This window comes from Bos grunniens, chromosome 3, assembly GCF_055505025.1.
Source record: "Bos grunniens cultivar Pamir isolate PY7600 chromosome 3, Bosgru_T2T1.0, whole genome shotgun sequence".
NCBI lineage: Eukaryota > Metazoa > Chordata > Mammalia > Artiodactyla > Bovidae > Bos > Bos grunniens.
The window spans coordinates 54,499,675-54,526,530 of NC_141167.1; the positions used below are offsets into that span (position 1 = coordinate 54,499,675).

The following is a 26,856-nucleotide window of genomic DNA, read 5'->3' on the forward strand; positions in this document are numbered from 1 at the left end:
CAGTGGAAACAGTATCAGACTTTATTTTTCTGGGCTCCAAAATCACTGCAGATGGTGACTGCAGCCATGAAATTAAAAGACGCTTACTCCTTGGAAGGAAAGTTATGACCAACCTAGACAGCATATTCTAAAGCAGAGACATTACTTTGCCAACAAAGGTTCGTCTAGTCAAGGCTATGGTTTTTCCAGTGGTCATGTATGGATGTGAGAGTTGGACTGTGAAGAAGGCTGAGCGCCGAAGAATTGATGCTTTTGAACTGTGGTGTTGGAGAAGACTCTTGAGAGTCCCTTGGACTGCAAGGAGATCCAACCAGTCCATTCTGAAGGAGATCAGCCCTGGGATTTCTTTGGAGGGAATGATGCTAAAGCTGAAACTCCAGTACTTTGGCCACCTCATGCGAAGAGTTGACTCATTGGAAAAGACTCTGATGCTGGGAGGGATTGGGGGCAGGAGGAGAAGGGGACGACAGAGATGAGATGGCTGGATGGCATCACTGACTCGATGGACGTGAGTCTGAGTGAACTCCGGGAGTTGGTGATGGACAGGGAGGCCTGGCATGCTGCGATTCATGGGGTCTCAAAGAGTCGGACACGACTGAGCGACTGGACTGACTGAACTGACTGACACAGCTAATTAAGTGGGAGAACAGAGTCTTAACCACCTTGATACTGTGCTTTACAATAAAAGAGGAACTTTCTCATTATACCCTCACAATAGTCTCAAAAGTAGACAAGCTAGGCATCATCTTCATATCCTCCAACATACAGCAACAAACTCAAGAAATGCCTATGATCACACAACTAATAGAGCCAGAATTTGAGCACAGGTCTCACTACTAAAACCAAAGTTCAATCAGGACTTCCCCAGCAGTCCAATGGTTAAGGCTCGAAGGATGGATCCCTAGTCAGGAAACTAAGATCCAAGATGCTGCATAAGGCAGTCAAAAAAACACAACAAAAAAAAGGAGTTCAATCTATGAGGTTCTGTGGCTCTCTACATTATGGTAGTAATTCTACAAACACTGTGAATGAAGAACTAAGGAAATAAGTTACATCTAAAAAAAGAGATGATATATGATCTATGTTAATACTTCCTCCACAGTGCTGTCAACAGTCAAATTTACCAGAAGTTAAAACACAGGTTTACTTAAGAATATCAATAACATTATACTAGTTATACAAAGTCTGTGAGAATATCCCAGTGCTAACCAAAAGCATAAGATATTTTGACAGGTCTATTACTATTTTCTGTAGTATCCTTCTTGTTTAATGAATGACATTATTTAACAGAGAACTAGATAAGAAAATTTTATATTTCTTTGTAAGTCATTCAGCCTCTCCTGCAAAGTCATTCCCTCTCTCTGTTCATGAAGAGGGAAAAGATACTCATCTATGGAAAGGTGTAAGAACTGAACACAAGACAGTGCCTAAGGCTTGATATGAAAAGTGTTCTTCAATTTTATTTACTTCCTGCCTATCTCCTAGAATATAAGAGAAGTAAGCCAATTAAATAGTTAATACTGACACAAAATGGCTTCCCAGATGGCTCAGTGGTAAAGAATCCGCCTGCCAACGCAGGAGACACCGGAGATGCCCTGGAGGAGGAAAAGGTAACCCGCTTCAGTATTCTTGCCTGGAAAATTCCACCACCAGAGGAGCATGGTGGGCTACAGTTCATGGGATTGCAAAGAGTCAGAAACGACTGAGTGATTGAGCACACACGCACAATAAGAACAAGGCACACATCTAATATTTTTTAAACAGGCAAAGATTTGACCACATCAAAACAGAAAGTCAACTAGCCAATAAACATGAAATGATACTCCATTATTTATCAAGGAAACAAAAAACTATTAATGACTAAGATTTTTTTTTTTAAAGGTGAAACAAAAATTGACAAGAGGAAATTCCCTGGTCGTCCAGTGGTTAAGACTTCAAGCTTTCACTGATGATGACCTGGGTTCCATCCCTATTTGGGGATCTTAACTGCGTGACACAGCCCTCTCAAAAAAAAAAAAAAAAAACTGACAAGAATGTGAAGCAACCACATTCTTGTAGAACTCCAATATGCTACTGGCAAGAGTGTAAACTGATACAACCACTTTGGTAGTTTTATCAGTATCTACAATTCAAAAAATATACAATGTGTATTTACTGAATACATAATAAATTGTGTATTTCTATTATAATGTGTAATATTATACACAATAAATTGTGCATTCAATGAATGACCCAATCCTTTCAACCCTAGGCATACACCCAATAGAAACGCATACACATGAGGAGGAAAAAAGAAATGCATGCATATGTTCATCTAAAGACATATAAGAATGTTAAAAAAAAAATAGTACCACTATTTATAACTACCTAAAAGCTGGATGGCATCACCGACTCGATGGACGTGAGTTTGAGTGAACTCCAGGAAATGGTGATGGACAGGGAGGCCTGGTATGCTGCGATTCATGGTGTCGCAAAGAGTCAGACACGACTGAGCGACCGAACTGAACTGAACTGAACTGAAAGGCCCATCAACAACAGATATATAACTTGAGGGTTATTCACACAATGAAGTAGTATACAACATGAAAATAAGCTGTAAGTTCATGCAACAATAAAAAGCTCATAAGCATAATATTTAGCCAAAAAAGACATACACACAGGAGTACTGTATGTTTCCATTTATATAAAGTTCAAGAACCGGTAAGACTAATATGTGGTGATACAGCTGATTTAAGCCTGGCTGACCCCATCTACGTGTATATGTACAACACACAAACAAAGAGCATATGAATAAGCAGCAACAATCACAGTTTCTCCATGAGATGTGTGTATATGGCTAATGACACAGCTTAACAGATAGAACTTCCTCAGTCAGTCAGTCAGTCAGTCACTGAAACTCCCAGTGAAAAGAAGCAAACTCCCAAGAAAAGAAGGAAACAGATCCTCAAGGGCCACCATTTAAACAGTTTGATTTAGTTTTGCTTGAAGTGAGATAAACGATCTGAACTTCAATATCATAAATCAAAAATATTCCCATAGTTGATTGGAGACTTTCAAAAACTGAAATAATAAAGTATCTAAACATCATTCTGAGGTTCCAACTAGCTTCATTATTCCTGGAACAGACTAGTTTGGAAATGATTCTTGGACTAAAGACTGATTCAAGATTCGTTAATTGAGCATGTTATGTTACTATGTACTATCATGCAAAGATGGGCTCGATAAAGGACAGAAATAATATGGACCTAACAGAAGCAGAAGATATTAAGAAGAGATGGCAAGAATACACAGAAGAACTGTACAAAAAAGATCTTCACGACCCAGATAAACACGATGGTGTGATCACTCACCTACAGCCAGACATCCCGGAATGTGAAGTCAAGTGGGCCTTAGAAAGCATCACTAGGAACAAAGCTAGTGGAGGTGATAGAATTCCAGTTGAGCTATTCCAAATCCTGAAAGATGATGCTGTGAAAGTGCTGTATTCAATATGCCAGCAAATTTGGAAAACTCAGCAGTGGCCACAGGACTGGAAAAGGTTAGTTTTCATTCCAATCCCAAAGAAAGGCAATGCCAAAGAATGCTCAAACTACCGCACAATTGCACTCACCTCACACACTAGTAAAGTAATGCTCAAAATTCTCCAAGCCAGGCTTCAGCAATATGTGAACCGTGAACTTCCTGATGTTCAAGCTCGTTTTAGAAAAGGCAGAGGAACCAGAGATCAAATTGCCAACATCCGCTGGATCATGGAAAAAGCAAGAGAGTTCCAGAAAAACATCTATTTCTGCTTTATTGACTATGCCAAAGCCTTTGACTGTGTGGCTCACAATAAACTGTGGAAAATTCTGAAAGAGATGGGAATACCAGGCCACCTGACCTGCCTCTTGAGAAATCTGTATGCAGGTCAGGAAGCAACAGTTAGAACTGGACATGGAACAACAGACTGGTTCCAAATAGGAAAAGGAGTACATCAAGGCTGTATATTGTCACCCTGTTTATTTAACTTATATGCAGAGTACATCATGAGAAATGCTGGGCTGGAAGAGGCACAAGCTGGAATCAAGATTGCCGGGAAAAATACCAATAACCTCAGATATGCAGATGACACCACCCTTATGGCAGAAGGTGAAGAGGAACTAAGAAGCCTCTTGATGAAAGTGAAAGCAGAAAGTGAAAAAGTTGGCTTAAAGCTCAATATTCAGAAAATGAAGATCATGGATGGCATCCAGTCCCATCACTTCATGGGAAATAGATGGGGAAACAGTGGAAACAGTATCAGACTTTATTTTTCTGGGCTCCAAAATCACTGCAGATGGTGACTGCAGCCATGAAATTAAAAGACGCTTACTCCTTGGAAGGAAAGTTACGACCAACCTAGACAGCATATTTAAAAGCAGAGACATTACTTTGCCAACAAAGGTTCGTCTAGTCAAGGCTATGGTTTTTCCAGTGGTCACGTATGGATGTGAGAGTTGGACTGTGAAGAAGGCTGAGCGCCGAAGAATTGATGCTTTTGAACTGTGGTGTTGGAGAAGACTCTTGAGAGTCCCTTGGACTGCAAGGAGATCCAACCAGTCCATTCTGAAGGAGATCAGCCCTGGGATTTCTTTGGAAGGAATGATGCTAAAGCTGAAACTCCAGTACTTTGGCCACCTCATGCGAAGAGTTGACTCACTGGAAAAGACTCTGATGCTGGGAGGGATTGGAGGCAGGAGGAGAAGGGGACGACAGAGGATGAGATGGCTGGATGGCATCACTGACTCGATGGACGTGAGTCTGAGTGAACTCCGGGAGTTGGTGATGGACAGGGAGGCCTGGCGTGCTGTGATTCATGGGGTCGCAAAGAGTCGGACACGACTGAGCGACTGATCTGATCTTATCTGATCACTAACATACAATCTCAGCTCTGCACAACAGTTTACATTAATTGAGCATGTTACGCTACTATGTACTTACTACATTAACAAACAATCTCAGCTCTGTACAATTTTCATCTTTAAAAAATCTTAGTTTTTGCAACTTAAGTATTAATAATTCAGCAAGGCCTATGTGAAATGTCTGATGTAAAGATCCCTCTTTTATCTTCAATTTCTATAAAGTCTTCCTTTCAGCAATATTCTTCACTAAAACTATCTTTCACAACTGTCCAGCTGTACATAGCATTTTAAACTAGTAACAAATAATTATGAATGTAAGAGCTTGCTTTAAAATATTAAAAATATGTCTTACATGTGTGTGTGTACTCAGTCACATCCAATTCTCTGCAATCCCATGGACTGGGAATCCCATATCTTATACACAACAACTACACTTCAGTTTTTAAAAGTGTTGTATTTATAATGAGTTTAAATTCAAATTCTGCAATGCTGTATTTAGGATGGTTATAAATTTGTCAATTAGTTAAATTTAGAGAAGATGCTAAATTTCCATTAACTTTATTCAGTGATTTTTATCTTTAAGGATGTTATTTAATGTCAGCCTCTAAAAACCAGTCAAAGGTAACAAATGATTATTTAACCCACTTTAAAATCCAAGTTCCACTTGTCTTAAGAATTCTCAGTGGTTTTGGTCAATCAACAATTAAGATCAGGAAAAGTCTTAAAGGCAAATAAAATAAGAGGAGACAAAGCAAGGTAAAGATTCATACTGAATCAGGACATTTTACCATTCTTCTCTCAGGACAAAGTCCTCCCAGAAATATTTTTTGATATCATCATCAAGAGCTCAATATCAAAATTAAAAACTTTGAAAGCGTATCAGATCTATGGCAATTCCTCTAAGTTCTTCCATTTTACTGTTATTATCTCAGAGAGAACAAAAAAAAATTGATCAGTATTCTAATCTACCTCTAAGTGGATACTCCACCATATCTAAGAATCTACAGAAGGTTAAAGAGCTCTTAAGCCAGTTTTAATATTTCAAAAATCTAAAACTACCATAAAAGTTGATTCTCCTTATTCACAGTAGTTATGTTTCATAAAGTTGCCACAAAACATTGAACATGGAACACTTAAACAATATGGAACACCGAATTAGCCTAAAGGAAATGTACAATTAAGTTCCTGGATGCTTCTGGTCACCTTTTCATCATGTGATCAAAACATAACTTCGTTTTAGGTGTGTTTCTGTTAAAATACATCTTATTTAATTTATACTGTTGATTCATGAACATTGAACTGACAGCCAACAGCACTGTAACTAGTACTAAAATGAAACTTGTCTAACACATATTTACTATTTTCTCTGTAAGATACACCACAAACAGATTTCACTTAGGAACACTTCAGCATGACACGTGGAGGTCATTTTAAATAAATGAACAAAATCTCATCCCCAAAATGAGCAAAATCTCATCTCCAAAAAAGACAAAACTGTGAAAGATGTGGTACTAAATAGACCATGAAAAGAACAGTTTACAGCATGAGAGCTGAGAGGAGGCAGGTAATGATCTGTTCAACCTCAGTTACGAACATGTGCCTTGGGCAATTCAAAATTTTCACCACTCTGCACATGTCTGCCAACGACCATTAAAGCTCCAGGAGTACTACTTTTGGTGTTACAAATAAATTTTAGCAAATAAGTGAATTCATAATTCAGAACCTACAGATAATGACAATCAACCACATTTATATTGCTACCATTAGTCTCCCCTGTTTCTTAACTAGAAAGCTAATGAATATACAAAAACCTTATAAGTAATCCCGAATTAAACCATATCCATTCTGTAAGGCCATTAAGACCACTTCTATTTTATTACGGATTATAAATACCACTTTGGTGAATGCCCTCATACAACGTATTTCTGCACCCCCCTTTACTTCTTTAAGACAGACTTACTGGGTCCTAGGATATAAACTTTTTTCAAGTTGATTTTAACATAAAGCTTTCATACTTTATATTTATTATAACTTAATTGACTATGCCAAAGCCTTTGACTGAGTGGATCACAACAAACTGGAAAATTCTTAGATGAGCATACCAGACCACCTTACCTGCCTCCTGAGAAATCTGTAGGCAGGTAAGGAATCAAAAATTAGAACCAAACAAGGAACAACAGACTGGTTCCAAATTGGGAAAGGAGTATGTCAAGGCTGTATATTGTCAGCCTGCTCATTTAACCTATATGCAGAGTACATCATGTGAAATGCCGAGCTGGATGAAGCACAAGCTGGAATCAAGGTTGCCCGGAGAAATCTCAATAACCTCAGATATGCAGATGACACCACCCTCATGGCAGAAAGTGAAGAGGAACTAAAGAGCCTCTTGATGAAAGTGAAAGAGGAGAGTGAAAAAGTTGGCTCAAAACTCAACATTTCCGAACACTAAGATCATGGCATCCGGTCCCATCACTTCATGGAAAATAGATGGGGAAACAATGGAAACAGTGACAGACTTTATTTTCTTGGGCTCCAAGATCACTGCAGATGGTGACTGCAGCCATGAAATTAAAAGACGTTTGCTCCTTGGAAGAAAAGCTGTGACAAACGTAGACAGCATATTAAAAAGCAGAGGCATTACTTTGCCTAAAGCTGTGCTTTTTCCAGTAGTCATGTACAGATATGAGAGCAGGACAATAAAAAAGGCTGAGTGCCAAAGAACTGATGCCTTTGCACTGTGGTGCTGGAGAAGACAAGACTCTTTTTTTTTTTTTTTGGAGAAGACTCTTGAGAGGCCCTTGGACTGCAAGGATATTAAACCAGTCAATCCAAAAGGAAATCAACCCTGAATATTCATTGGAAGAACTGATGCTGAAGCTCCAATACTTTGGCCACCTGATAAGAAGAGCCAACTCACTGGAAAAGACCCTGATGCTGGGAAAGATTGAAGGCAGGAGGAGAAGGGGACGACAGACAATAAGATGGTTGGATGGTATCACTGACTCAATGGACATGAGTTTGAGCAAACTCTGGGCGATGGTGAAGGACAGGGAAGCTTAGTGTGCTGCAGTCCATGCGGTCACAAAGTAGGGCACAACTGAGCAACTTAACAACAACAATGTAACTAAATCATTTTCAATGATTTTTTAATTTTTCATTAAGTTAAATTTTTATCCAGGAGAAATAAATTAATGTAATTTTTGTTCATTTTTCCAGAAATGTTAGCATAATCTTCACCACACAGAGCTATGAAGATTTCCATAAATTGATGGAAAAGTCAGCGCAGACGCCAACTAATTACACAAACACAAAAGAGAATCTTTTCCCAGAAGTTAAAAAATAAAACTTTCATGATTCTTTAATTTCATAACAAAAAGAGTAAAAATATTCAGGTTCAAACTATTTCAAAAATTAACGGTACGTGGCATCACTTATATAAAGTTCAAATCAGAGGAACTAATGTATACTATTTGTGGCTGTGCAGTCACCCAGTCATGTCCGACTCGTTTGCGACCCCATGGACTGTAACCTGCCAGGCTCCTCCATCCATGGAATTTTCCAGGCAAGAATACTGAAGTGGGTTGCCATTTCCTCCTCCAGGGAATCTTATCCAGGGATCAAACTCATGTTCTACATCTTCTGCATTGCAGACAGATTCTTTACCAATGAGCCACTGGGCAATTATACTATTAGGTGATGTCAAGAAAAAGGTTACCCTTGGGGTGGGGAAGTAGAAAGTGACTGAAAGGAGGTACTGCTAATGTTCTCTTTCTTGATCTAGTTGCTGGTTCAATTTCTGGAAGTTCACTGTGCTTTACATTCAATGAGGATGTGTTTTTCATATATATGTTATACTTCAACAAAAAGGTTTTGCAAAACCTTATACTACATCTGAAATTAACAGTATTGTTAATAAGAAGCTAGAAAAATAAATTTATAGTAGAGGTATATCAATAAGGACCAATAATAAAGAGGAGGCACATTTCATTTTCTAGCATGTTAAGGGTATGTCTCATAAGTGGTTAGGCCATAATTACTTCTATACCATCATTTTATAGCCCATCTACTGTGATCAAATCCAAGTTTTCAATCATTCTGGGCTAATCTCCATTTCTTCCAATTTATGCTTAACAATAGTTGTTCTAATAGGAATCATATTTGTAAACACACAATGAAAACAAAACTTGTTTTTTATTTATAAAAAATTTTTCTGGGAAGATTCAATAAGTCAAATTGCTTACATACTCTAAGCTCATTTTGCTACCCATTTGTCATCAATAATTGAGCATTGTTTTAACTTCAGAAAAAACAATTTTTCTCTATATCTCTTTCATAAAAATCACCCAGAAAAGTATGCAATTAACAATGGCACACACACAAAAAAAATCACAGTTCCAACCTAAGGACTGAAAATATCCTCAGATGTTATTTAGCCCTGAAGACACACTCTAACAGCTTTTCTAACACTTAAGAGGAAAATGAATATGGACTTTATAGTTAAATACTTGGTAACAAAACTACAATGCTCTGAGGAGAGACTGGCTACTTTTCTCTTGTACAAAAGGGGAAAGCTTACCAGTCTTAATAATTATCATATGAATACAATGAGATCATTGTGGAATGTTGTCAAGTTTCCTTTATCCACGTCAGGGGACTTTTTAAACTTTTTAAACTCGTAAGATATCCCCTTCTCCAATTTTTTTTTTTTTTTAGCTGTGCCATGCAGCATGTGGTGGGATCCTGAAGAGGAACTAAGGGAGAGCACTCATGCCCCTTCACTGGGAGTGTGGAGTCTTAACCACTGGACCACCAAGGAAGTCCCTTTCTCCATTTTTGAGCAGTTCAAATTGTTAACAGGGTATTTTTAAACATGACGCCACAAAAAAAAAAAAAAATCTTTTAACTTTAAATTACTTTTATTAGAGAAAAGTTACAAATATGTCATGGTAGAAAACTGGAATACACATTGCAAAGACTGGAACTGAAGGTTATCAGTGTATACACCCTGAACCTAAACAAAGTGAAACATCAGAAACACATATTGAGGTACATTCAACAAAATACCTGGCCCAAACTCTTCCCAAGTATCAAGGTCAAGAAATTCAAGGAACCGTCTTCAGATTAAAGGAGTCTAGAGAAAGAGTAATTAAATATAATGCATGAAGTGGAGTGAAGTCGCTCAGTCATACCTGACTCTTTGCGACCCCATGGACAGTAGCCTGTACCAAGCTCCTCTGTCCATGGGATTTTCTAGGCAAGAGTACTGGAGTGGGTTGCCGTTTCCTTCTCCAGGGAATCTTCCCGACCCAGGGATTAAACCCAGGTCTCCCACATTGTAGACAGACGCTTTACCGTGTGAGCCTCCAGGGAAGTCCATATAATGCATGATCCTTGATTTTAAAACTATGAAAGTAGTTATTAGGATAATCAACAAAATCTGATTATCGACTATAAATTAATGTGAAATTTCCTGATTTTGATTACTGTAAATGTAATTATATAAGTTAATATCCCATTAAGGGGAAAAGTCTGGTAGTATACCTGGGTCTAGTTTCACTCTATGAAACTATTCATTACAGGCTTCCATTACCTGAAAATAGCTGTCCCCTCCCATTCTACACTCCTTCCTTCCAAGTCACCCCTTTTCCACATTAAGCACTATGAATTTCTTCAAAGGTCCTCAGATACTTATCATCATCTGGTTACCCTCCTCTAAACACATTCAATTTTTCACTTAAAATGCAGCTTCTAGAAACAAGGCCAAAAGTGCAAATACATTCTAACCAACATAGAACACATTTTATATCCCTTATTATGGAGAGAATCCTATTAATGCAGCTTGGTACCTCATTTGTTTTTCTCTTTTTTAAACAACTCACACTGTTGGATCTCTCAGATTATGCAAGACCAAACTACTAAAATTCTCTATCAAATCAGGCTAGTTCTTCACCCAATTGCAAAGGTTTCTATTCTCAGTGGCCACACCATTTAAATCTCCTTGAAGCTTTTAAATCAAGTCATCATTTCTCTTCCTCCTTCCATTTCTCCTCCTCCTTCCTTCTAGTTTTCCTCGTACCTCTGAGACACATTTTCCAAGACTTTCCCCTCCACTTTCTTACGCATCATCACTCCTCTCTGCTCCCTACAAAATGTATGTGTCCCTTTCTAATCCTCTACAGGTAAAATCAGACTCTTTCAGATGATTTTGATCTACTGTATTTCTAGCCCCAACCACCACCCAAATCTTCAGATTGGCATATTGTGAGTTCCCAATCTAGATGTCCCAAAAGTAGTTTGTATTCAATAAGTAGAAATCCCTAGTCATTTTCTTCCTACCACCAAAAAACTTATCTCCTCCCTATGTCAACCATCTACAGGACATATATCACCCAAACTAACTTAACATCTTAACACTTTCCCTTTCCCACCAGTATACAATCAATAAACCCTACTTATTCTGCTTCTGAAATGTCTTGAAAAAAAACTTTCTTCTCTTTCTGTCCTACTGTTATTGCTCCAAGTCAGGCCATTACCACTTCCATTTAAACAACTGTAATAGTTTAATCAGTCTCCCATCCCAAAGTATTATTTAATCTGTTCACAAAATATCAGTTCAGTTCACTCAGTCATGTCTGACTCTTTGCGACCCCATGAATCGCAGCACACCAGGCCTCCCTGTCCATCACCAACTCCCGGAGTTCACTCAGACTCACGTCCATCGAGTCAGTGATGCCATCCAGCCATCTCATCCTCTGTCGTCCCCTTTTCCTCTTGCCCCCAATCCCTCCCAGCATCAGAGTCTTTTCCAATGAGTCAACTCTTCGCATGAGGTGGCCAAAGTACTGGAGTTTCAGCTTTAGCATCATTCCTTCCAAAGAAATCCCAGGGCTGATCTCCTTTGGAATGGACTGGTTGGATCTCCTTGCAGTCCAAGGGACTCTCAAGAGTCTTCTCCAACACCACAGTTCAAAAGCATCAATTCTTCGGCGCTCAGCCTTCTTCACCGTCCAACTCTCACATCCATACATGACCACAGGAAAAACCATAGCCTTGACTAGCCAGACCTTTGTCGGCAAAGTAATGTCTCTGCTTTTGAATATGCTATCTAGGTTGGACACAACTTTCCTTCCAAGGAGTAAGCGTCTTTTAATTTCATGGCATATATTTATATAAGACATATATTTATTAAGACATATATTTCATGTATATAAGACATATTTATTAAGACATATATTTCACAAAATATATGTCTTAATAAATAGAACCCTGACTGATCTTCCAGTCCCCTAATTAAAAGAACAAATATAAAACACCACAATGATGTTTTCTCATCTTCAATTTCTAGAAAACTCTTCTTCCTCCAAGCCCAATTCAATGATCTACCAGAATTAACCACTCTTTCTTCTGTTCCCATAATGCTTAAATCTTCTATTATAGAATTTACAATGTACAGTTTGATATGTCTATATTCTTTGATTACAGTCTGTTTGAGGGAACAGTGCAATTCATGTTTTATTCTCCAGTACAGTGCCTTAAAATTGGTGAATTAAATAAAATTCTACTCATTCACAGAGCTTTTTCAATTGAATTCCATACTCTTCCAAAACTTCTTCACTTTTAAGCAACTCACACTACAGGTTCCTGTCTGCGATTTTACGCAAAATTTTGAAAGCTACTTTTAGTCATCTATCCTTGCAGCTGAGTTGTTCAGAAAATAAGTACAACTGTGTATTTATACAAAGTATTAATAAAAATATTAAAATAGACAAGGACAAAAAAAAAACCTTTTTAGATACATCTCTAAGTTTGACATAAATCCCTTTTTAAAAGTGTTTAAGAAAGCTTATTTACCTATTAGTGCAATGTTCTTAATGCTGATGAACTAGCCCATTTCTCTACCTCACCTCCAAGAATTAAAAAAGTATTCCCAAAATTGCTGTTTTTCTTTTTAAGATTTCATGTCAGTTTCTAACCTTCAGGCATACTCTGATTCACCACAAATTAACAAACACTCTCAACATTTCTCTCAGTTCCTTTTTATCATTTAAATGATCTAAAACCTGTGGCATTTAGCCAGACAGGTAGAAAAATGAATTCTTGGAATCCAATGAATGGTAAAACAATCTGGGTGGGGTTTACAGAAAGAACTTGATCAGACAATGGAGTTAAAAAGTAGCTACAAAAAGCCTTAAATTGAATTCAGAAGAAACCAAAAGGCATCCTCTTGGAGATCCACTATTACAGGGACAACTTTTGTTAAAGGTTCAATGAGTCCATATGTGGAATGAGAAAAACCACCTGGACAAATTCAGCTTTCAAAGCCAACTAAAGTTAGGCTGAAAACCAGCCAGTCAAGAGATGGTAACTGGTCTGTGCTCATCAACTGTATCACAGAAATTTAACTTGCTTGAAACAACAAAACTATGCCCTGGAGTGACTCTCTAAACTTTAAAGTGATCTAAAATTGAATACTACTAAAATTAAACATGGACTTCCCTGGTGACTCAGTGGTAAAAACTCTGCCAGCCAATGCAGGAGGATCCAGTTTGATCCCTGGGTCAGGAAGATCCCCTGGAGAAGGAAACAGCAACCCACTCCAGTACTACTGCCTGGGAAATGCCATGGACAGAGGAGTCTGGCAGGCTACAGTCCGTGGGGGTGCGAAGAGTTAGACACAACTTAGCAACTGAGCATGCATGCAAAATTAAGTATATCAACCCATGATATCAGTATTTCCATGTTAAGTTTAAAATGATTTTTTTTCTTGAAGTTTGTATAATGCTTAAGAGAACTTTAACATTTTAGAATCTGACAGTCTTTAAAATTTACAAAGGTAACTGACTTCAGCCTTATGTCTTTTAACAGTATAAAAGTATTTGGTTTGGTTAACAAACAATACTGGAATGTTTAAGAGAAATTATGACTCACTATATTTACCAAGTTTCATTTATTAATATTAACAGAGTTTTAAGTATCCAAGAAAAACCTGCTTGTTGAAATTTTACATTTATTCTGTAAGGTATGTAATGTGCTAAAAAATAAAATGAAATCCAGTATATGTGTAAATACAAAGAATGTAATTAAGTTAAGCAGCAGTATCATTATTAACAGCTAACATTCAAAGAGCATTTTCCCAGTGCTCAACACTGTTCCCCCACATACTTTACAATATATTCATTCAACAAATTATCACTGACCAGCCACAAGCTAGGCACAGTTTCAAGCTGAGAATTAAATCAATGAACAAAACATAATTTCAACCTTCATGGATCTTACATTTTAATAAAAACAGGCAAACAATAAACATCAAGTATAGTAATTACTGTGAAGAAAAATAAACCAGGGAACGTCAAAGAAGGAAGTGTTATTTTATTTGGTGTAAAGAGGGCCATATCTGTAAGCATCATTCACAGCAAAGTCTATGTAAATGATGCCCCTTGGAAACTCCTTCATCAGGGAAAACATCTCTAGACCATGTGACATGTGAACCAAAGGCATGTAAATATGTAAGTGTATTACAGGAAAAGAAAAAAAAGTATTGGAACTGCCTCCATACTTTCACTGCCTCAGACCTGGGTTCGATCCCTATTCAGGGAACTACTTAATTTTAGTAGTTTTCCATTTTACTTTCAAGTTTACAAAGTCACTTAAAGGAATAGTGACTTGTTGTTTCAAGATCCCACAAGTCACTTAAGGGAATAGTGATCTTGTTGTTTCAAGATCCCACAAGCCCTGCAGTGCAACCAAAAAGAAAGTACAAAAGTCATTTTACCTTGAAAAGGTGTTTTAAGGGAGACTTAATCTGTTAAAGAGATAGGAATACCAGACCACCCGACCTGCCTCCTGAGAAATCTGTATGCAGGTCAAGAAGCAACAGTTAGAACCCAACATGGAACAAGAGACTAGTTCCAAATCAGGGAAGGAGTACGTCAAGGCTATATACTGTCACCCTGCTTATTTAACTTATATGCAGAGTACATCATGAGAAATGCTGGACTGGATGAAGCACAAGCTGGAATCAAGACTGCTGGGAGAAATATCAATAACATGAGATATGTATATGACACCACACTTATAGCAGAAAGCAAAGAACTGAAGAGCCTCTTGATGAAAATGAAAGAGGAAAGTGAAAAAGTGAGCTTAAAACTCAGCATTCAGAAAACTAAGGTCATGGCATATGGACCCATCACTTCACAGCAAATGGGGAAAGTGGCAGACTTTATTTTTTGGGACGCCAAAATCACTGCAGATGGTGATTGCAGCCATGAAATTAAAAGACGCTTACTCCTTGGAAGGAAAGTTATGACCAACCTAGAGAGCATATTAAAAAGCAGAGACATTACTTTGCCAACAAAGGTCCGTCTAGTCAAGGCTATGGTTTTTCCAGTAGTCATGTATGGATGTGAGAGTTGGATTATAAAGAAAGCTGAGCGCCGAAGAATTGATGCTTTTGAACTGTGGTGTTGGAGAAGACTCTTGAGAGTTCCTTGGACTGCAAGGTCTAACCAGTCCATCCTAAAGGAAATCAGTCCTGAATATTCACTGGAAGGACTGATGCTGAAGCTGAAGCTCCAATACTTTGGCCACCTGATGCGAAGAACTGACTCATTTGAAAAGACCCTGATGCTGGGAAAGACTGAAGGCAGGAGAAGGAGACGACAGAGGATGAGATGGTTGGATGGCATCACCAACTCAATGGACATGAGTCTGAGTAAACTCCACGAGCTGGTGATGGGCAGGGAGGCCTGGGTGCTGCAGTCCACGGGGTCACAAAGTGTCGGACACGACTGAGTGACTGAACTGAACTGAATTGAAATCTATTCAACCCATAATAATCATGGAATAGCTTCCTCTTTAAACAAGGTTGTCTCCTTTCCAGTATGAAAGTCATTCTCCTAGATATAAGAGAAGTAAAATAGGATTTGAGTAATTGTCATTATTTATATTATCTCCTTAATCAGTGGGACCTCTTTCTTCCCTACTGATCTTGCTCTAAATTTAGCTAAAGTCCTTCTTGCTGTCTTATACATTTTTTGTTAACTTCAACTCATTCAGATCTCAAGTCTCCCCACATTCTTCCTGACACATTTTTGTATTAACCATCAGTTATATACTATTAGTATTATGGGAATTCTTGATATGTTTTCTTTTGAAATTCATTAGAAATTACTTAATGTGGAAGTCACAATATTTTCTCTGAATGACTCATACACTTTTCTCACCTCTGGAAATTTTGTGTAATAACATGTCTCATTTTTTAAAATAGTTTCATTTTTAAGTGCCTTCTATCTATAGTGGTCACTCTTTTTTCTGAACTTTTTGAAACTTGCTTTTCTATGAATTCCTAACCAATAATTTAAAATCCAAAGTAACACAGACACTAGTATTTGATTCCTTTGATTTCCATTTCTATCTAAGAGACAAAGAATAGTGTATTTTGGAAAAGCATGGGCTCTGAAATCAGACAGGTATTTGTCACTTACTAGCCATGTAACAAACTTCTCTAAGCCTCTACTTTGACATCAATAAACAACAAATAGCATTTACTGAACACCTATCTTATATCAAGTTGTTTAGTGGCTCAGATGGTAAAGAATCTCCCTGCAATGCAGGAGACCTGGATTCAATCCCTGGGTCCGAAAGATCTCCTGAAGAAGGGAATGGCAATCCACTCCAGAATTCTGACCTGGAAAATTCCATGGACAGAAGAGCCTGGCAGGCTACAGTCCATGGGGTCGCAAGAGTTAAGACACGACTGAATGACTAATACTTTCACTTTATCTTATATCAAGTGCCTTATATACTTTATATGCAAATCTAAAGTACTACATCATTTATACTGAGGAAAACAAGAGCTTAGATACAAGCTACTTGCATGAAGTCACAGAGTTCCTAAGTGCTAGAGCCAGGATTTAAAATCTAGGTCTACCTGATTCCAATTCCATGTTCTTTTTGGTACAACACAAAGAGACTATAATCACTTGCCCAAAACAAATGTTCAGTAACAGTTAATTCCATATGTACCTCACTATTTTTCCTTGTTGGTCAGAATCAATTTCATACCAGCAATACTCTACAACCTTCAGGAGACTAAACTGCCAGCGAATAATCTATCAAAAGTTCTGATAATCTTTATTATTAATGCATTGCTTAATTAGTCCACTTAATTAAAAGAATCCCATCACGTTATGCCAAACACAATTTTCAGGCATTTTTGTGGTAAAAGAATCTTATATGTAATCATAAAAACCCAGGGTTAGAGAGACATAAAAAGTCAGGTAGCTGAACTACCTTATTCAGTGTAATGTGCTACTCATTCATCCTCAAAAATTCTTAAAATTCTTAAAACACGTAGAGAAAAGGGCTTTTTAAAAAAAAAAAAAAAACCTGTCATTCTTGTGAGTAATGCAGTTCAAGACAACAGAAACACTCACCGTAGTTTTCCAGAAACCAAGCAAACACCATACAGAACTTGGTACAAATTTGTCAATATCATTATAGAACTATAGTTTCTCTTAATTATCTTCTCTTTCTCTTCTCCTCTTTCCCTCTTCATACATTAGATTGTGAATAGCCAATTAAGTGAATGAAAGAATGCTTCCCAGGCCTAAACACTACCATTCACATCACTTTAAATACTGACAATCAGGTAAACTGATCAGAGTAAACAGAAACTAAGTGCTAGTAGGCTAATTTTTTTTCTATTTTGTAAAAGGAAGTTTAAAAAAAAATTTAGGTATTAAGGTTTATAAATAGGTTTCTAATACTAAGCTGTAGTATAGTGCCACATTAAAGGACTTCTAAAACGCACCCGCTGATGTTTTAAAAATCAGTAATAAGCTGAAAGTGATACTGACAAAAAAGGAAAAAGAAATTTTTTTGGATTGATGTAAAAGTTCTAAAACTGGACTGTGGAAATAGTTGCACAACAGTGTAAATTTACTAAAAATCACTGAACTATACTCTTAAAAAGAATATAATTCAGAAATCCTCCTAAAATAAGCTGTTATAAAAAAGTAACCAAAATGTTCCTTTCTTATATTAGTACCTTGAAATTAACATCATCATTTAGATTTATTATTCTGCAAATATGCATGCTTACTTGAAATGAACCCCAAGTATAGTTTCAAGCACCTTGGGGACTCTAAGTACTGAACTACACTTGTGATCCTCTTTAATAAACCAATACAATTCTTAAGTATATGAACTTACCACTGTGCATAATTTTAAATGAAACACTAACCACGTAAGAGCTGCCTTACTAAAACTGCACACAAAACAAAATGTATAGGGAAACAAAGAGTTTGGATAAATAACACCGTGATGAATAAATTTAAGTGATTTCTATTTTTAAAAGTCAAAGTATTCAAATCACAGCTACATCCAATTCTGCTTTTGTGTATAAAACACAGTTTTAGCAAAAATAGTCCTTGAATATAAGACCTAGAAGAAAATTCAAATGTCACTGTAAAATGTAATACAAAAAAATTCATTAGAATATATACAGTGGAGCTAGAACAATGCCTATGTGACACTGAGCAATATGCTTAATCCCTCTGCTTCAGTTCGCTCAGTTGTAGAATGAGGATAACAGTAAACATCATTACAAGGTTGTTGTGAGGCATAAATGATAATGAATACAATATTTACACGTATCTGCTGCTGTTGCTGCTAAGTCACTTCAGTCGTGTCCGACTGTGTGTGACCCCATAGACGGCAGCCCACCAGGATACCCTGGCCCTGGAATTCTCCAGGCAAGAACAATGGAGTGCGTTGCCATTTCCTTCTCCAGTATACGAAAGTGAAAAGTCAAAGTGAAGTCGCTCAGTCATGTCCGACTCTTAGCGACCCCATTCGTCCATGCGATTTTCCAGGCAAGAGTACTGGAGTGGGGTGCCATTGCCTTCTCCTTACATGTATCTAGCACATGGCAAATGTTCAATAATTTTAAGTTAGTATTACTATTATAATAGTTAAAGCTTCCCTGGTGGCTCAGCAGTGAAGACTCTGCCTGCCAAGCAGGAGACACAAGGTTCGATTACTGGGTCGGAAAGATTGCCTAGAGAAGAGAATGCAACCTATTCCGGTATTCTTGCCTGGGAAATCCCATGGACAGAGCAGCCTGGCAGGCTACAAGCCATGGGTCCCAAGAGCTGATCACAACTTAGCAACTAAACAGTAACAACGATAGTAATAGTTCGGCCAAAATACTTTCACAAGTACTCTCTTTTTTGCTCCAATCAGAGTATGTTTATTTAATAAATGTTTTATTAAACAGAATTTGTCTAAAAATTTTAATTTTATATAAAAAATTAAATGCAGGTGCCCTTACTACGCCCTAGTATTGGTTCTCAAAGTGTGATATCCTAATCTATTAAATCTGACACTCTCAGGGTTGAACCCAGCCATGTACTGCTTTTAAAGAAGAAAAACAAAACTTCCAGGTGATTATGATGTATGCTAAAGTTTGAGAGCCACTGCTTTATAGTAGTTACAAACAAATCAAAATTTCCTTCATGAAATTTTGCTAACTATAGAAAGAAAAGTACCTACCCATAAACGTGCCTTAGACCAAACTAGAAATAAGATTTATTCAAATTTAGTGGTAACTCTATAATCTTTACAAAAGTCATTTACTTTCTCCTTCACTCTTCATGAGATATTATCCTATAAAATGATGCCCAAAGTCAAAACTTTAAATTTAAATCTCCAGGCCAAAAAGAAATTTTTTTAGAAATTAAGTTTTTGCATAACATTTAATTTTAACAAAAGCTCAGCAAATGAAAGAGTACTAGGGTATACAATGTTACTCTTAAAATTATTCTTGAAAAAAACATCTAATTTCCACAGCTACAGGCCATTTATGATATTCTGGTCCTAACAAAATTAATGAATGACAATAAGCAAAATTCATTTACAAAGGAAATTAACTGTATCTTTCACGCTAACCATGGGAATTACATGAAAGAAAAACATGTGCAGGACCACAGTAATATATCTTTCTATGCCTTCTTTTGAAATTAATAAAGTGAAATGGAAGGGTAGAAAATAAAGTACAAAAGGAGAATTCCATTTAAGAAAGTTGCACTTACACTTGAAGCCAGCCTGAAAGGGGATGTTAACAAGGTATAACTGACTCAGTTTTTTCAGTAGCCTATAACTCAATTTATAATCTGCACACCACAATGTTATACCGTTCATAAATACGAAATAAATATTTTAAAAGTAAAACGACAAACTTAAATTGAGACTTTTTATGACGGGAGGGAAAGGAAAGGGTGGGAATTCACATTCTTTGAAATAAGAAGATACCACAGGGTAGCTGTCATAAAAATCAGAATGAGAATCATTGCTTGAAAGGAATTTGAAGAATGAAAAGAAAGCTGCCAAGTCATAGGATAAAAGTCCAAAAAGCTATTAGCTGGTCAGGAATGCTATACCAAAGTTTTCAAAACAAAACTTCTAAGTAGGAGGGGGAAGAAAAAACAGCTGAGGTATCCTTGAAGGCCATCAATGACAGAAATTAAAAGTATTCTGCTTGCTCAAATAATATTTAAACGCAAACAGGGTCTAACATACAATCAGAAAGCAAAGAAAGCATTTATTTGATGTCCCCTTCTAGAGTTTCTGAAAACTATGAACGCCATGAGAAAAATGTCTAAGTAAAACTGTTATGATGTCCAGGTAATATAACCTAGATCAAGTTCTAGGATTTCTCAGATTACTCATATCAAAACAGGATAAAAACGGTTACAAAGAGAGTTAAAGTTCAAAACCAGACAAAATTATTCTGTGTTAGCAGGTATCAAAATAGTGATTTCCTACCAGCCTGGGGAATTAATAACCAGAATACAGCACAAGACAGTTTCTGGGGTTTTGATAATGCTCCGTTTCTCAGTAATGATTACACAGTTCTATGTTCACACTGTGAAAATTCATTAAACTGTACACTTACAAGAACTTTCTGTGTGTATTAATATGATAATCATATTTACATTTAAAAGCAGAGAGGGAAAAAAAGAAATTTCTCCCTCAGGAAATGAAACATATTACTACAAAAACATTAAAAATTAAAGTTTAGTAGAGACCATTCAGATTAAGAATTATAGGTTTAGAGTGGGGAGTAGAGATTTAATGCAGAGAAGTATTACAGAGCCCCTAAGGGGCTATCAGTGGATATATCCCACAAAGATACACACACACACACACACCCCCCTTTTTCAGGAGGAAAAAATCTTGGTTCCTCCCTTCATAAAACAGCCAAGCTAAATTTCACTCTGTGAAACACATATATCTGCTTCTAATGGAAAAGTGTATATGAACTGCAGGATCTACTTTCCTTAAACTTCTGTCCAATTAAAAAAAAAAAAAAAGTTGCTAGTAAAGAGGTGAGTGAGTGCCAGAATACAATTTTTAACAACTGCTATTCCTGGACCACTTCAGCGCCACTTTGAAAACCCAACTCATCCATTAGGCAGGGTAGCAGAATTCTGGTAGAAATAAAAAGGTATAAAATTATGTTCCAATCCCTATAAATCTCATCCCAATCCAAACTATAAGGAAATTTCATCACATTCGGTTCCTCACCTGCAATTCTCCTTATGTAACCCCCAAGCAAAGAATATACTGTTTTCAAATATTTATGTTTTCACACTCACAATGTTAACCTGGTTTTTCTTCCTAGCATTTATGTAACCACTTTAATCTAAAGGCAAAAGAAAATACTAGTCAATATTTAATAATACAATAGTTTTGGAACATTACAGCTTTAAAATATAAATAAGCATAACAATCTCACTTTTTTAAAGAAAAGTATTTGTTTATCTTAATTATTCCATAAAGGAAAAAATAAACATCTTTGTAAACAATAAGAATTTCAAATATATTTTAAAAGTTCTCCTTGGCATGGATGCCCTAATGCTCACATGAAATTTCTTAGATTATTTAACTTCAGTAAATGCATATTGTCATGCCATTCTTAACAGCTGAAAAAGAAAGGAACTCATAATGGCTGATGAGCACTTTTTTAATTAAATATTCTAGAAGGCTAAGATATCAAGCTGTGTATTACTATTTAATAAGGGAAATACCTTAAGTACACATCCTAATTGTTGATTGGAGAAGTTTACTTCTCTAATTCCACAAAATCTATCAGAGTAGTTTTTCTCTTTGCAGCTGCTTGTACCCTTAGTGCTAGTAGTGCTTAGTCACTCAGTCTGTGCCCAACTTTTTGCAACTGGATGGACTGTAGCCTGCCAACCTCCTCTGTCTGTCCATGGTGATTCTCCCCTCAAGAATACTGGAGTGAGTTCCCATGCCCTCCTCTAGGGGACTGTCCCAATCCAGGATTGAACCCAGATCTCCTGCACTGCAGGCAGATTCTTCACCATTTGAGCCACCAGGAAGCAAAGCAATTTCATATTTTATCTCTTCAAGAAAGAAGAAATTGCTTCATTTAATCCTACTAAACTCTGGTATATAGAAAAAGAATATTTCTAATTTTGGTTGACAAGAAAAAGAATTATAAAACATTGTTTTGTACAAAATGAGCTTTTATTATACTCAAATTATAAAGTGCTTTGAAAAACTAAGAAAACAAATACAATAAAGAGGCCAGGGCAAAAGATATTAAACACGTTGTAAGAATCATTTAAAAAGCAATACTAATAAGCAAAAATGAAACATAGCAAAACAAAGAAAAACTATTTAGTAAATAGACTAAACAATTACCGATTTCCAGAAAATCATTTACATTCTCTCTTCACACCAATGCCAGTTGAGAAAGTAAATTTACTTAAATCAAAGTTACTAAAACTAAAATAAATAGTATTAAAATTAGTATCATTTATTTATTACATTTTCAGAGAAGGAAGACTTTCATAAGATTAGAAGTAAAACAAAATTAGGTTAATGATTTGGTTACATTAATTTTAAAATTTTGTTTATCTGAAAAACTCACAAAAGAAATGTATCTGTTAAGCATGTTTCACCTCAGTAGTAATTTAAGGAAAAAGTGGTATAATATGACTTACCCCCATTACATTTTTAAATAATAATGTTGAGGTATAGAGCAACAGCCATGATAACATGAATATAAATTGATCCTTTTACCAAATATCCCGACACTGTATTTCAAGAGCCTTTAAAATTTACCTAAAAATTAAATGTGTAATGTACTAGGATATAATACTGATACTATATGCATGAAATACCTTATGTATAAATGTTCTTCACATTCCTTTTTATATACGCAAAAAAATTAGAAAAGGAGAATAATACATCTACACATGGAACATCATACAACCATTTATAATAATGATTATAAGACATTGTGAGAATGGGAAAATGTTATCTATAATTAGGTTAAAAGCAGGACATGAATTTATTTTTATCTGTAAATATATAAAAGATGTATTTTTATATAATGAAACAAATACATAAATAATTTAATATGGTTATATTAATTCCCAATATTCAAAATCCCAAACCAGCCACTAAATCATTAAAACATACACAAATACACAGTTAATACCTAAATCAAGTGCTGCTGCTGCTGCTAAGTCACTTCAGTATGTCTGACTCTGTGCGACCCCATAGACGGCAGCCCACCAGGCTCCGCCATCCCTGGGATTCTCCAGGCAAGAACCCTGGAGTGGGTTGCCATCTCCTTCCCCAATGCATGAAAGTGAAAAATGAAAATGAAGTCGCTCAGTCATGTCCGACTCTTCGCAACCCCATGGACTGCAGCATACCAGGCTCCTCCGTCCATGGGATTTTCCAGGCAAGAGTACTGGAGTGGGTTGCCACTGCCTTCTCCTAAATCAAGTGCTACAAACCATCATTATCAACAAAGGGAGAATAACGTTTAAATTAATATATTAAGAGAGACTGAGTCACTTTTAAGTCATGTCCGACTCTTGCAATCCCATGGACTGTAGCCTGTCAGGATCCTCTGTCCATGGGATTTTCTAGGCAAGAATACTGGAGTGGTTTGCCACTTCCGTCTCCAGGGGATGTTCCCCAACCCAGGGATCGAATCCGGGTCTCTTGCACTACAGGCAGATTCTTTACCAACTGAGCTACCAGGGAAGCCTAAAAAGAGGCTGAAAAGGCAAGCAAAGCCACAGAGAAAAATCAACAGAAATAAATACTTCTCAACCCACGACCTTCAGCTGTGCTAAGGATGGAGACTCAGTGTTACCTACCATCAGGATTCAAAACTATACACCTGATTCATAGAGAAAGGTCAATTACAAATTCTAATTATCTGCTCTGAAAATTCCTTCATCAACAAATGTGCTAGTCTTCAGCCAATTGGTTAATTACTACTATTATCAAATATTAAATGCAAAGAGTTACTTGGGAAGTAGCCCCTTGAATATTAAATAAGATAAAAGCAATAAAATAAAACAGTCCATACACAGCAGCACCATCTTCTTACTATCACTGTTAAGTGAATTTGCTAGAAAACTGAAACACTTTTACTAACAAAGCTTTGAAAGCATTTACTCTTAAATTTGATGCTTTTGAACTGTGGTGCTGAAGATGACTCTTTATAGAGTCCCTTGGACAGCAAGGAAATCAAACCAGTCAATCCTAAAGGAAATCAACCCTGAATATTCACTTCCAGAACTGATGCTGAAGCTGAAGCAACATTACCTTGGCCACTTGATGTGAAGAGCCGACTCACTGGAAAAGACCCTAATGCTGGGAAAGACTGAGGGCAAGAGGAGATGTGAGTGACAGAGGATGAGATGGTTGGAATGGCACCAATGACTCAATGGACAGGAGTTTGAGCAAACTCAGGGAGATAGTGAAGGACAGGGAAGCCTGGAGTGCTTCATGGGGTCGAAAAGTGTTGGACACTACTCAGCAACTGAACTACTCATAAAAATCTTAAAAGATATCAATTTCTTAATTCAATTCCTAAAACACAGTACATAGAATAAAATTTATTTCTGATTAACATCATCACTATGACAGACCATGCGCTATCCTGCCCTACAACACTGTGATTCCCTCGGAAGTTAATGATTATAGGACTGTATGTCTCCATGTAATGACACTACCTTTTAAAGTTCCACATACTTAATACAGCTTCTTCAATAGCCTTGAAATAAGATGACATTTCAGTTGTCAGTGTGCCTAACTCCAATGGCCAATCTTGCAATCTGTGGGCTAAAAAAAATCAGATAACCAACTGTGTTGGGGTTGCAAACTGTTATTTATTCCAGTAAGTAGTTCCTGAATAAAACTCACAGGCTTATTATACTTGTTTACAGTTATTCTGAAGCCTCAGAGCTCTGCTGTTTCAAATGGAAGAAATCACTATCACTCAAAAAATGTTTAATTACTGACTGTAACATACATACTCTGGAGTTCCAAAATAATAAAAATTGAATAGTTTGATAGTATCCTCTGGGAAAGTTAGTCAGCTTACTTGTCTCTGACTACAGAAAAATTACCTACGTGAGAAATAACAGATGAAAAGAAAAAGAAGGGAAAAAGTGAGAAAAACAAGTTCAAACGAAACAGCAGAGTCCATAACGTTTGGTTTTTAGAAGTCAAGACTTAACATCTTGGGAAATATTTATTCATACTGTGTTTTTTAATGTATGATGAAGCTGAAACTCCAATACTTTGGCACTTCATGTGAAGAGTTGACTCATTGGAAAAGACCCTGATGCTGGGAGAGATTGGGGGCAGGAGAAGAAGGGGACAGAGGATGAGATGGCTGGATGGCATCACCGACTTGATGGACATGAGTTTGGGTAAACTCTGGAAGTTGGTGATGGACAGGGAGGCCTGGCGTGCTGCAATTTATGGGGTCACAAAGAGTCAGACATGACTGAGCAACTGAACTGAACAGTGGTTATCAGAGTATTAACTACAGAAATTTGCACTACAATATATATCACATATTCTTTAAAAATCAGAAGACTGGAATTCCTTTGAGGTCCAGTGGTTAGGACTTCATTCTTTCACTGCCAAGGGAAGAGCACAGCCAAAAAAAAAAATAAAAACCAAAACAAAAAAAATCAAAAGACTTGTACTTAAATTGACACTGAATTTTCATATGAAATAGCAGATTTTTAAAAAAAGTCCTACAACATACTTTCTTCATATTTCTGATCAAATAATTTCCTATAAACTGTCTTGGACACTGGTTCAGAAAAAGACAGAAAATTAAATGTATATTCTTCATATAATTAATATGTAACATAGGTAATACACTATATAGTTTACAAAGTTACAGGTCTATGGAAATTACCATTGTGTCATATCTAAACAAAAAAATTCCAAGTGAGGACATTATCACTTTTGTTAATATCCTCTGATCACTGAAGTTCATTAGCTCTCATAGATGACTTCTATGACAATAATAAATGAGAAAAAAGAAAATAAAATTTCTTGGTTATCTAAGTTTTACTCAAGCAAAACTCAAATCATATTAAGATATATTTCTGCTTGAATTTTCTCAGTATATTTCTACCCAGTACTTGGGTATTTTAGTGTCTGTAGAAATCTAATAATTTCTAAGATCTGCTACCAAACAGTTTATAAAACAAAGTCGTTAAGAATAAGCAACAAATACTATTGCAAGGATTGGCTACACCAAAGGCCCAATTCCCAAGCAAAATTGTGTAAACACCTTTGCAAAGGTCACTATAAAATTGTCATCTTTGAATCCACAGTCATCTTCACAACGTCCAATCTCTAATAAAATAAAATGTACTCAACAAAAGTTATTTAATGAAAGACAGGCTTTACCTAAGTTAAGAATTCAGAGAGTTTCAATTAGACATCAACTTCAGTTGATGATTTTTTCCGGGGGGCAGGGGGGGGGGGGGGGAGACAAATGATATCAAACAATTTGGGGGGTGGGCTGAAACCTGTTTGAAAAAATCAAGCGGAGGGGAAAAAAACTGCCTCACACACTGACTCCAAATTCTCCTCAACTCAAGCTCCACTCCCA

At 36.7% G+C, this 26,856-nt stretch overlaps 1 protein-coding gene across 33 annotated transcripts in view; it reads right to left on the reverse strand.

Annotated features, from left to right (window-relative positions):
- Positions 1-26,856, reverse strand: part of ZZZ3 (zinc finger ZZ-type containing 3) — a 123,953-nt gene that overhangs the window by 93,916 nt on the left and 3,181 nt on the right. For 4 of the 33 annotated variants that reach the window (XM_086390679.1, XM_086390664.1, XM_086390658.1 and 1 more), the window contains exon 2: positions 24,950-25,058. The exons of the other annotated variants lie outside the window; for them this stretch is intronic. The gene's annotated coding sequence lies outside the window, so the exon portion shown is untranslated. The remainder of the gene's footprint in view (positions 1-24,949; positions 25,059-26,856) is intronic. 33 annotated transcript variants of the gene reach the window in all.